This window comes from Macaca nemestrina, chromosome 4 (assembly GCF_043159975.1).
Source record: "Macaca nemestrina isolate mMacNem1 chromosome 4, mMacNem.hap1, whole genome shotgun sequence".
NCBI lineage: Eukaryota > Metazoa > Chordata > Mammalia > Primates > Cercopithecidae > Macaca > Macaca nemestrina.
In genome coordinates, this window is record NC_092128.1 from 64,994,000 (window position 1) to 65,006,407 (window position 12,408).

Consider the following 12,408-nt stretch of genomic DNA (forward strand, 5'->3'; position numbering starts at 1 on the left):
ATATGAAATGAATGTTTATACCCCCAAAACATTCATATGTTGAAGCCCTAATCCCCAGTGTGACTACATTTGGAGACAGAGCCTTTAGAGAAGTAATTAGATTCGATGAGGTCATGAGGAAGAGACTCTTACAGGATTAGTATTTTTGTAAGAAGAGACACCAGAGCTTGTGCTTTCTCTCTCTCAGCCATGTATGGACACAGTGAGATGGCGGCAGTCCATAAACTAGGAAGAGAGCTTTCACCATAAACTGACTATGCTGGCACCTTGATCTAGCATAGCTGGCACTATGCTAGACTCCAGAACTAAGAGAAATAAATGTCTGTTGTTATTGAATCCTGAACTGACTCAGACACACTGATGAAAGGAGTTCACATGTATTGAATGCACACAGTTTTAAAATTATATTAAAGAACTAAATCTCCCTAATAACCATGAGATGGTGTTTTTATTATTATACACATTTTACAGATGAAGGGAACAGGAAAGAGACAGTACAAATACCTTACCCAGGATTTCCTGGCTGCTAAGTGAAAGAGTGTATTAATTTCCTATTGTTGTCATAACGAATTACCACAAACTTGGTGGCATAAACAACAGAAATTTATTTTCTCACAATTCTGCAGACCACGAGTCCAAACTCAAGGTACTGGCTACATTCCCTCTAGGGGCTCTAGGAGATAATTAATTTCCTTGTTCTTCCAGCTTCTGGTGGCTGCAAGAGGTTTGTGCCCACACTGCTCCAATCTCAGCCTCTGTCTTCATATTGCCTTCTCCTCTGTATTGGTCTCAAACATTCTTCTGCTTTTGTCTCAAAAGGATTACTTGTCACTGGTTTTATTCCCCACCTGAATAATCCAGAATGATCTCCTCATCTCAGAATCTGTAACTTGCTTACATCTTCAAAGATATTTTTTTCCAAATAAGTTAACACTCATGGGTTCCAGGAATTAAAATATGAATATATTGTGCTGGAGTCATCACTCAAACTAGTACAAGGAGCCACAATTTAGACCAGGTAATTTTCTTACAATGACTGTAAGGGATAACAAATGAATTAAGCAACATTTTAAAATCTAGATTTAAAGCAAGTTGGTCCTATTTTTGTATTTATCCTTATACCTTTCACAGAGTGCATATGAAGACCTTCAAATAAAATCTCACATGTAAGTTAAATTGCAATAAGCAAAGCATCATAACCCCAAATTATGCTACATGTATAAGAATTACTGAACTCTTCTGATATAAGTTCCTCTTAGATCAACATTGACTCTTTCTTATAAACACTATCTAAAAATACCAGTAGATATCCTCATGCCAATGTATCTCAATAAAATATTTGTTGATTGTTTTGTTAAAAGAAATCTAAGTACACCTCCCAATTAAAATAGTTTTCTCTAATTACCCAATATTATTAAGAACTAAGTTTATTGCTGGAGATAGCATCTAGAGATTTGCTGGAGAAATTTTACCGGGGTAAATGATATTTTAGATGCAATACAAATACTTCCTCCAGGCCTCTCAGTGATGTTCTTTTGGAGAAGTCACATTGGATCCCCTGTGATATATTTCATTGGAAATACCCAGTTAGATTGCCTGATTGGTATATATAAAATATGGCATATAGAAGAAAAGATGTTGAAAGTCTTTGATAAATATATGCAATGGCAAAAGTATTCTTGTATCAAAAGTTGGCTATGAATGCCAGAAAAAATAAACTTTTTTTTTTTTTTTTTTTTTTGAGATGGAGTCTCACTCTATCGCCCAGGCTGGAGTGCAATGGGCGATCTCGGCTCACTGCAAGCTCCACCTCCCAGGTTCACGCCATTCTCCTGCCTCAGCCTCCCGAGTAGCTGGGATTACAGGCGCCCGCCACCTCGCCCGGCTAATTTTTTGTATTTTTGGTAGAGACGGGGTTTCACCGTGTTAACCAGGATGGTCTCCATCTCCTGACCTCATGATCGGCCCGCCTCAGCCTCCCAAAGTGCTGTGATTACAGGCGTGAGAAAAAATAAACTTTTAAAATACCGTTTTCTGTCAACAAACAGAATCGAAAATATGTTGAGTGTTCTGCCAGCCATTTTCATTTTGTTACAACTATTCCATCATTTTTAGGACTGATATTATATCCTCTCTTTATTATCTTACCAAACATACCAGAGGTTTTGAACTAAATTTCCTCTCCCTTAATTCTTTTTCAATAGTACAAACATTTCTTTGGCATATAACCTCATTTAAATATTTTCTTACTTTAATTTTATCCTGAAAACCCCATGTTAATTTTTAAGGCAATTCTTAAATGAAAAATGTATAATTACTTAGTATTTTTGTGTAAATCAAATAGTATTGATGGGGAATTAATTCTTGTGGTTATATTCTGCAAACAAAATCACAAATGCAGAAACATATTTTGCATTTCATATAACTTTGAGTGCCCCATTTTAGATCCTAAGATGACTGCTATAAAAAGGGAAACAAGTGCAATATATGCCAAGAAAAGAAAGAAAAATAGAGACACTTTAAAAATATTAGGAAATATGTGACAAATCTGGGTGCTATATTATTACTCATTCTTAAGAGTTTGAACATTACTAATTTAGAAACAAACTGAGATGTTGTTTTCTAAAATAGCATTTTGCTCTCACTTTTATTTTAGGTTTCAGACATGTTAAATTCTTTCCTGGATTATAATGTATAAATTATGAAGTTTTTAAGTAGGAAAAATGGAGCAAACTAATCATATAAGTGCTCAGGTTCTCTTTCCTAAGCCCTTAGTGGAGAGTCAACAATTTACTTCAATCTCCAGAAACAGAATAGGCAATAAGGACATATAAACATTTTATCTAGCCGAGAATGGTATAGTAAGGAGGAAGGCTTATCATCCAAGGTACACACTAGAAGATGTAATGTTTAAAAGAACACTCTTTTTAAATAGGAAACTACATCACGATCTCTCACAGGTTTAGAAGAAGAGTTTGCAGACTATAAGATATTGAAATGTTTAATGCTAAAACAATATTATCCATATTAAGACTATATTAAATATTAGACAAGAGTCTGTGGACTAAATGACAGCATTTTTTTCAGTGTTAATTTTGGAGGTTTTTCAGGTAATATTGTGATAACATAGAAAAATTATCGTTTACAGGAAATGTACTCAAGTATCTATGGGTGATCATGCATTATGCCTTCACCTTACTTTCCTCCAGTTTAGTAAAAATGTTCTTTGCATTATTATTGCACCTTTTCAATAATTTTGAAATTATTTCTTGGTATAAAGAAAAAATATATTACCAGGGCAATTTTTGGATTAGATGTAGCTCAAATAACAAGGTTACACATAAAACAAAATGTGGTAAAATATGATCCTGAGTAACCTATAGTATTAACTTATAAATAAATAATACATGGAAACTATAAGAAACAATAATATAAATTACTTTATTTCCTTATTTTTTCCTTTAATTTTAACAGTGACTTTTCAAAATTTCAAATAAGTTTATAATTATGGGGGAAAATTGCAAAAATAGTGAAAAGACCTTCATGTTGATTATCCTTCATTTATACTATCTCAATTGTAATCTTTTATTATATTGCTTTGTCATGTCTCTATTTTATATACTTATCATTATTACTATTGTTATTCTGAATCATATGGGAGTAAGTTGCTGAATTACTCCTAAATACCTGAGTGCCTATTTCTACTTTACTACTCATACCAATAATGCTAATAATGTCCTTTAGAGCATAAAGAAAAAAAAAAAAAAGTTGTAGTCCAGAGTCCGGTATCCAATGGAGAATTACACTGCGTTTACGATCTGGAAGAATTCTTCAGTCTTCTTTTCTTGTCTTCCTTGATCTTGACATTTTTTGAAGATTACAATTTGGCTTTGGAGGTATCTATTACTAAAATATCCTGATATAAGCAAGAAAGTCTCTTTCTGGGTATTTGCCCTAGATAAGCCACCTATAAATATATCTGAACTTGGAGAAGCAAAGTAAAGAATAGTTAGTTTTAGAGTTATTTAATATTTTTAAACATGTATGTATACAGCTTTAATAAAGATTGAAATTTTTTAAAAAAGCAATAAAAAGTAAGTGAAGTCAATCACATAACTGACAAGCCCCATCTTACCAATTATTAGTAAGGAGAAAGACAATTTGATTTTAGTGTTTAAATACAAGGGCTGAGCCCCAACCTGACCAGGCTGCCAAGTTGCTATGTCTGCTCTCAGGCTTCCTTTCACAAATACTCCTTGGATAATAATGACCAAGACTGCTCAGGAAATCAAATTTATCCTTTAAGGTTGGTTTTCAGATTTTTTTTTTTTTTTTTTTTTTTTGCCTCAAACTCCACTTCTAATTCATGATTTCTTACTTGGCACGTTTCCAGCAGGTGGGGCCTTTTGTTTCCAAGAACTCTACTGTTGTACAGTGTAAGACTCTGTTCTCCTCCGAAATCATCCAGCATTTGAGAAATGGCATTCTACTTAAGGCAATGAAACATAAAGGTCCAACACAGGTTCTTCCTCACCACACAAAAGTTATGGAGACCAAGATATAGAAATCAGGGTGGAGCAGCATTCTAGAGTAAGACTCCCAGGACATTGTAACCTTGGATCTGTGAATAGATTTCAGACGGTTCATGAAACTGTATGGGCAAAAACTGTACACTTATTTCAGTAATTTCTAATAAAACTGAGCACTACCTTCACTTAACAAAGTAGTTAACAAAGTTTAATAAGTTTAGCAGTACCTGCAGTTTTTCACTGATATCACAACATGTACACAATTTTAATGACTCTTGGCCTGGTGAAGTTGTTCATGCCTGTAATCCCAGCACATTGGGAGGCCGAGAAAAGAGAATCACAACATGGGGAGACCTCATCTCTACAAAAAATAAAAACAATTTAAAAAATCCAGGCATGGTGGTTCATGCCTGTGGTCCCAGCTACTCCAGAGGCTGAAGTGGGTGGAAAGCTTGAGTCTGGGGGGTCAAGGTTACAATGAGTCTCGATTGCACCTCTCCACTCCAGCCTGGGCAACAGAGTGAGGCTTTGTCTCTCTCTCTCTCTCTCTCTCTCTCTCTCTCTCTCTCTCTCTCTCTCTCTATCTATCTCTCTCTCTCTCTCTCTCACACACACACACACACACACACACACACACACACAAGATTCTTAATGGAAGATCTTTCAGTCCTTGTATATAAAGTTGTCTTCACAAAAGCAAGTCGTGGTACACATGTAACTGAATTAAAAGATAGTTTCATGTGAGAAATAGACATTTTTTGTAGATAAATTTGCAGAAAGCCAATTTAATAAAAGTCAATTTGCCACAAAGAATCAACTTACCTATCAACTTAATAATTTTTTAAACTGGTTTTAAAATCTTTCAAAATTATTGTGCAAATATAGCTGACCAATTACTGTGTTAAAAGTGCTTTTCCATTTTATGGAATATAAAATGTTCATAAACTGAAGAGTCAAAGAGTGTTTAGTTGATATATGTAGTCAATGTAAATATGTATTTGATTGGGAGTAATAAAAATATCATCATGATCATGTTGGTGTGATTTGTACTTCAAGAAGAATTATACATGATCTTCTGAATAGAGACAGAAAAAAATTTGATATGATTCAGCATCCTATAAAAGTCTGGAAAATAAATCAAGTGAAAGATAACAGCGGGAGTAATAGAGAGTGAAGGCGACCTATCTAGAGTGTGGCAGCAAGAGCTCACATACTTATAGACAACAGGTCAGTTGTACATTTTTGAATCCCAGGTGAAAAGGTTGTATTCCAACATAAGAAACAAGCTACTACTAAGCTGTATGCACAGACTGCCCTTGCTTTACCAGGCCCTGGCTAGGTACTCTCCCTCTGTAATGGTAGCTATCTAGGGCAGTCTCCCACAGTGCCTGCTTCTAGTGTTTGAGAAAAGGTGATATTCCAATATTTAACTTCCTGTCCTCCTAAAAAGTTCTTTAACTAACTTGCAACATAAATACTAATTTTTTAAAAAAACCTGAAACTCATAATTCAGATATTTATTAGTTGTTCTACAAAATTTAGATTCTGAGAAACAAAAAGAATAATATTTTTGTGGCATTTTGCAATGATTTTGAACTGGTTAATGGTTAAAAAAAAAAAAAAGAAAAGGTCAAATATTTTTACAATGTAAATAAATTTCTGGGGGAATAATTGTACAGGAGATGTGAAAGCACTTATGTCTAAACAGCGTGCTGTGTATAGTTGAGGTAGATGATGTTGTAAGAACCAGTCCTAAGCACAACCATTTAAGTCATTGCGTCCATGTACAAATTAGGAACATTATGGGAACTCTTCACAGTTGTAAAACCCTGAGAAATTTTCTCAAATTCAATACGGAGATCAAATCCTTCTGTCATTTTAAAACTCTAAGTATAACAATGTGAAAAGTCACATAAAAAGAATTCAGTGACAGAGAAGCCCAGCCCATTAATCCATTTCTCACCACAACATTATAATTCCTCTGGTTTCAATAAAATGAAAAAATATATATAGTGTATAGTTTTGTTATCTGTTCCCCATATGAATGCTCTCCTTTTCTTTCTTGAAAATCTCTGATTTTTGTTTGTGAATCCGTGAGGTTTTGGAGGAAATGGCACTATTCGTATAAAACTGAGGTATCTTACCTGTTCTAGGGTAATCAGCATATGAAATAACCTAGAGAGAACAATTAATTTAGAAATAGGCCTATGCCTCAAGCCAGTCAAATGGAGCAAAAGTCAAGATTTGTGACACAAATTAAGCCAATACGGTAAGGATGGTATTTGAAAAATATCTAGAACCATTTTTGCTAATTACAAACCTAATTTTAGTGAAACCAACACACAGAGGAAGGGAATAATGAGGAAATCTTAGGTAAATTGAGCTTTATGTCATGGTACATCTCTGAAGTAAGACTCAGCTTTATTCACAAATAATTCAGTTTGGATTAGTTTTTCTGTTACTATTGTCTGTAAAGTAGTCTAACTGGGCAAAAACTGTCCACTTTAAATATGATTTTAATGCAATAACAAACCACAGTGTACATTATGTTAGTAACTTTTTTATAAAATATAAAATTAGATCAAAAGCAAAATGTGATATACTTTTGAGCAGATATAAATTTTGTTAGAATGTATGTATAGTAGTTATTTGGCTTTATTAGGAATGTGACTGACTGTAGCTATTTGTCACACCAGTAACTAAAATATGTTTTTATTATTATACTTTAAGTTCGAGGGAACATGTGCAAAACGTGCAGGTTTATTACATAGGTATACATGTGCCATGTTGCTTTGCTGCACCCATTAACTCGTCATTTACATTAGGTATTTCTCCTAGTGTTATCCCTCCCCCGCCCTCCTCCCAACGACAGGCCCCAGTGTGTGATGTTCCCCTTCCTGTGTCCATGTGTTCTTATTGTTCAATTCCCACCTATGAGTGAGAACGTGTAGGGTTTGGTTTTCTGTCCTTGCGATAGTTTGCTCAGAATGATGGTTTTCAGCTGCATCCATGTCCCTAACCACCAAAGGACATGAACTCATCCTTTTTTATCACTGCATAGTATTCCATGGTGTATATGTGCCACATTTTCTTAATCCTGTCTATCATTGATGGACATTTGGATTGGTTCCAAGTCTTTGTTACTGTGAATAGTGCCACAATAAATGTACATGTGCATGTGTCTTTATAGCAGCATGATTTATAATCCTTTGGGTATATACCCAGTAATTGGATCACTGGATCAAATGATATTTCTAGTTCTAGATCCTTGAGGAATTGCCACACTGTCTTCCACAATGGTTGAACTAGTTTACACTCCCACCAACAGTGTAAAAGCATTCCTATTTCTCCACATCCTCTCCAGCATCTGTTGTTTCCTGACTTTTTAATGATTGCCATTCTAACTGGTGTGAGATGGTATCTCATTGTGGTTTTGATTTGCATTTATCTGATGACCAGTGATGATGAGGGTTTTCTTCATGTGTCTGTTGGCTGCATAAATGTCTTCTTTTGAAAAGTGTCTGTTCGTATCCTTTGCCCACTTTTTGTTGGGGTTGTTTGTGGTTTTTTTTTTTCCTTGTAAATTTGTTTAAGTTATTTGTAGATTCTAGATATTAGCCCTTAGTCTGATGGATAGATTGCAAAAATTTTCTCCCATTCTATAGGTAACGTATTCACTCTGATGGTAGTTTCTTTTGCTTTGCAGAAGTTCTTTAGTTTAATTAGATCCATTTGTCAAATTTGGCTTTTGTTGCCATTGCCTTTGTTGTTTTAGTCATGAAGCTTACTCATGCCTATGTCCTGAATGGCATTGCCTAGTTTTCTTCTAGGGTTTTAGGTCTAACATTAAGTCTTAATCCACCTTGAATTAATTTTTGTATACAGTGTAAGGAAGACATCCAGTTTCAGCTTTCTACATATGGCTAGCCAGTTTTCCCAGCACCATTTATTAAATAGAGAATCCTTTCCCCATTCCTTGTTTATGTCAGGTTTGTCAAAGATCAGATGGTTGTAGATGTGTGGTATTATTTCTGAGGACCCTCTTCTGTTCCATTGGTCTATATCTCTGTTTTGGTACCGGTACCATGCTGTTTTCGTTACTGTAGCCTTGTAGTATAGTGTAAAGTCAGGTAGCGTGATGTCTCCAGCTTTGTTCTTTTGGCTTAGGATTGTCTTGACAATGTGGGCTCTTTTTTGGTTCTATATGAACTTTAAAGTAGTTTTTTCCAATTCTGTGAAGAAAGTTATTGGTAGCTTGATGGGAATGGCATTGAATCTAAAAATTACCTTGGGCAATATGGCCGTTTTCACGATATTGCTTTTTCCTATCCATGAGCATGGAATGTTCTTCCATTTGTTTGTATCCTTTTTTATTTAATTGAGCAGTGGTTTGCAGTTCTCCTTGAAGAGGTCCTTTACATCCCTTGTAAGTTGGATTCATAGGTATTTTATTGCCTTTGTAGCAATTGTGAATGGGAGTTACCCATGATTTAGTTCTCTGTTTGTCTGTTGTTGGTGTATAGGAATGCTTGTGATTTTTGCACACTGATTTTGTATCCTGAGACTGCTGAAGTTGCTTATCAGCTTAAGGAGATTTTGGGCTGAGACGATGGGGTTTTCTAAATATACAATCATGTCATCTGCAAACAGGAACAATTTGACTTCCTCTTTTCCTAATTGAATACCATTTATTTCTTTCCCCTTCCAGATTACCCTGGCCAAAACTTCCAACAGTGTGTTGAATAGGAGTGGAGAGAGAGGGCATCCCCGTCTGGTGCCAGTTTTCAAAGGGAATGCTTCCACTTTTTGCCTGTTCAGTATGATATTGGCTGTGGGTTTGTCATAAATAGCTCTTATTATTTTGAGATACGTTCCATCAATACTTAGTTTATTGAGAGCTTTTAGCACGAAGCGCTGTTGAATTTTGTTGAAGGTCTTTTCTGCATCTATTGAGATAATCACGTAGTTTTTGTCGTTGGTTCTGTTTATGTGTTGGATTATGTTTATTGATTTGTGTATGTTGAACCAGCCTTGCATCCCAGGGATGAAGCTGACTTGATCGTGGTGAATAAGCTTTTTGATGTGCTGCTGAATTTGGTTTGCCATATTGTATTGAAGATTTTCACATCAATGTTCATCAGGGGTATTGGTCTAAAATTCTCTTTTTTTGTTGTATCTCTGCCAGACTTTGGTATCAGGATGATGCTGGCCTCATAAAATGAGTTAGGGAGGATTCCCTCTGCTCCTATTGATTGGAGTAGTTTCAGAAGGAATGGTACCAGCTCCTCTCGGTACTTCTGGTAGAATTTGGCTGTGAATCTATCTGGTCCTGGACATTTTTGGTTGGCAGGCTGTTAATTATGGCCTCAATTTCAGAACCTGTTACTGGTCTATTCAGAGATTCAAATTCTTCCTGGTTTAGTCTTGGGAGGGTGTATGTGTCCAGGAATTTATCCATTCCTGCTAGATTTTCTAGTTTATTTGCATAGAGGTGTTTATAATATTCTCTGATGGTAGTTTGTATTTCTGTGGGATCGGTGGTGATATCCCCTTTATCATATATTTTGTGTCTATTTGATTCTTCTCTCTTTTATTCTCTATTAGTCTTGTTAGCTGTCATTTTGTTGATCTTTTAAGAGTTTTTTGTGTCTCTATCTCCTTCAGTTCTGCTTTTATCTTAGTTATTTCTTGCCTTCTGCTAGCTTTTGAATTTGTTTGCTCTTGATTCTCTATTTCTCTTAGTTGTGTTGTTAGGGTGTCGATTTTAGATCTTTCCTGCTTTATTTTGTGGGCATTTCGTGCTATAAATTTTCCTCTACATGCTGCTTTAAATATTTCCCAGAGATTCTGATACACTATGTCTTTGTTCTCATTGGTTTCAAAGAACATCTTTATTTCTGCCTTCAATTCATTATTTACCTAGTAGTCATTCAGGAGCAGGTTGTTCAGTTTCCATGTAGTTGTGCGATTTTGAGTGATTTTCTTAATCCTGAGTTCTAATTTGACTGCACTGTGGTCTGAGAGACAGTTTGTTGTGATTTCTGTTCTTTTACATTTGCTGAGGAGTGCTTTACTTCCAACTATGTGGTCAGTTTTGGAATCAGTGTGATGTGGGCTGTGAAGATTGTATATTCTGTTGATTTGGAGTGGAGAGTTCTGTAGATGTCTATTTGATAGACTTGGTGTGGAGCTGAGTTCAAGTCCTGGATTTCCTTGTTAATCTTCTGTCTCATTGATCTGTCTAATATTAACAGTGGAGTATTAAATTTTCTCATTATTATTGTGTGGGAGTCTAACTCTCTTTGTAGGTCTCTAAAGACTTGCTTTATGAATCTGGGTGCTCCTTGCTTTATGAATTGGGTGCATATATATTTAGGATAGTTAGTTCTTCTTTTTGATTTGATCCCTTTACCATTATGTAATGGCTTTGTCTCTTGATCTTTATTGGTTTAAAGTCTGTTTTATCAGAGACCAGAATTGCAACCCCTGCTTTTTTTTTTTTTTTTTTCTTTCTTTCCATTTGCTTGGTAGATCTTCCTCCAACCCTTTATTTTGAGCCTATGTGTGTCCCTCCATGTGAGATGGGTCTCCTGAATATAGCACACTGATGGATCTTGACTCTTTATCCAGTTTGCCAGTCTGTGTCTTTTAATTGGAGCATTTAGCCCACTTACATTTAAGATTAATATTGTTATGTGTGAATTTGATCCTGTCATTATGATGTTAGCTGGCTATTTTGCTCATTAGTTGATGCAGTTCCTTTGTGGCATCGATGGTCTTTACAATTTGGCATGTTTTTGCAGTGACTGGTACCGGTTGTTCCCTTCCATGTTTATTGCTTCCTTCAGGGTCTCTTGTAAGGCAGGCCTGGGGGTGACAAAATCTCTCAGAGTTTGCTTCTCTGTAAAGGATTTTATTTCTCCTTCACTGATGAAGCTTAGTTTGGCTGGATATGAAATTCTGGGTTGAAAATTCTTTTCTTTAAGAATGTTGAATATTGTCCCCCACTCTCTTCTGGCTAGCAGAGTTTCTACTGAGAGATCCACTGTTAGTCTGATGGGCTTCCCTTTGTGGGTAACCCGACCTTTCTCTCTGGATGCCCTTAATATTTTTTCCTTCATTTCAACCTTGGTGAATCTGACAATTATGTGTCTTGGGGTTTGTCTTCTCAAGGAGCATTTTTGTGGTGTTCTCTGTATTTGCTGAATTTGAATGTTGGCCCGCCTTGCTAGGTTGGAGAAGTTCTCCTGAATAATAATCTGAAGGGTGTTTTCCAACTTGGTTCCATTCTCCCAGTCACTTTCACGTATACCAATCAAACACAGATTTGGTCTTTTCACATAGTCCCATATTTCTTGGAGGCTCTGTTCTTTTATTTTTACTCTTTTTTCTCTAAACTTCTCTTCTCACTTTATTTCATTGATTTCATCTTCAATCACTGATACCATTTTTTCCACTTGATCAAATCAGCTACTGAAGCTTGTGCATGTGTCACATAGTTCTTGTGCCATGGTTTTCAGCTCCATCAGGTCATTTAAGGTCTTCTCTACACTGTTTATTCTAGTTAGCCATTTGTCTAATCTTTTTTTCAATGTTTTTAGCTTCCTTGAGATGGGTTCAAACATCTTTACCGACCTCCTGAAACCTACTTCTGTCAGCTCATCAAAGTTATTCTCCATCCAGTTTTGTTCTATTGCTGGTGAGGAGTTGTGATCCTTTGGAGGAGAAGAGGCATTCTGGTTTTTATAATTTTCAGCTTTTCTGCTCTGGTTTCTCCCCATCTTCGTGGTTTTATCTACCTTTGGTCTTTGATGTTGGTGACCTACATAGGGGGTTTTGGTGTGGATGTCCTTTTGTTGATGTTGATGCTATTCCTTTC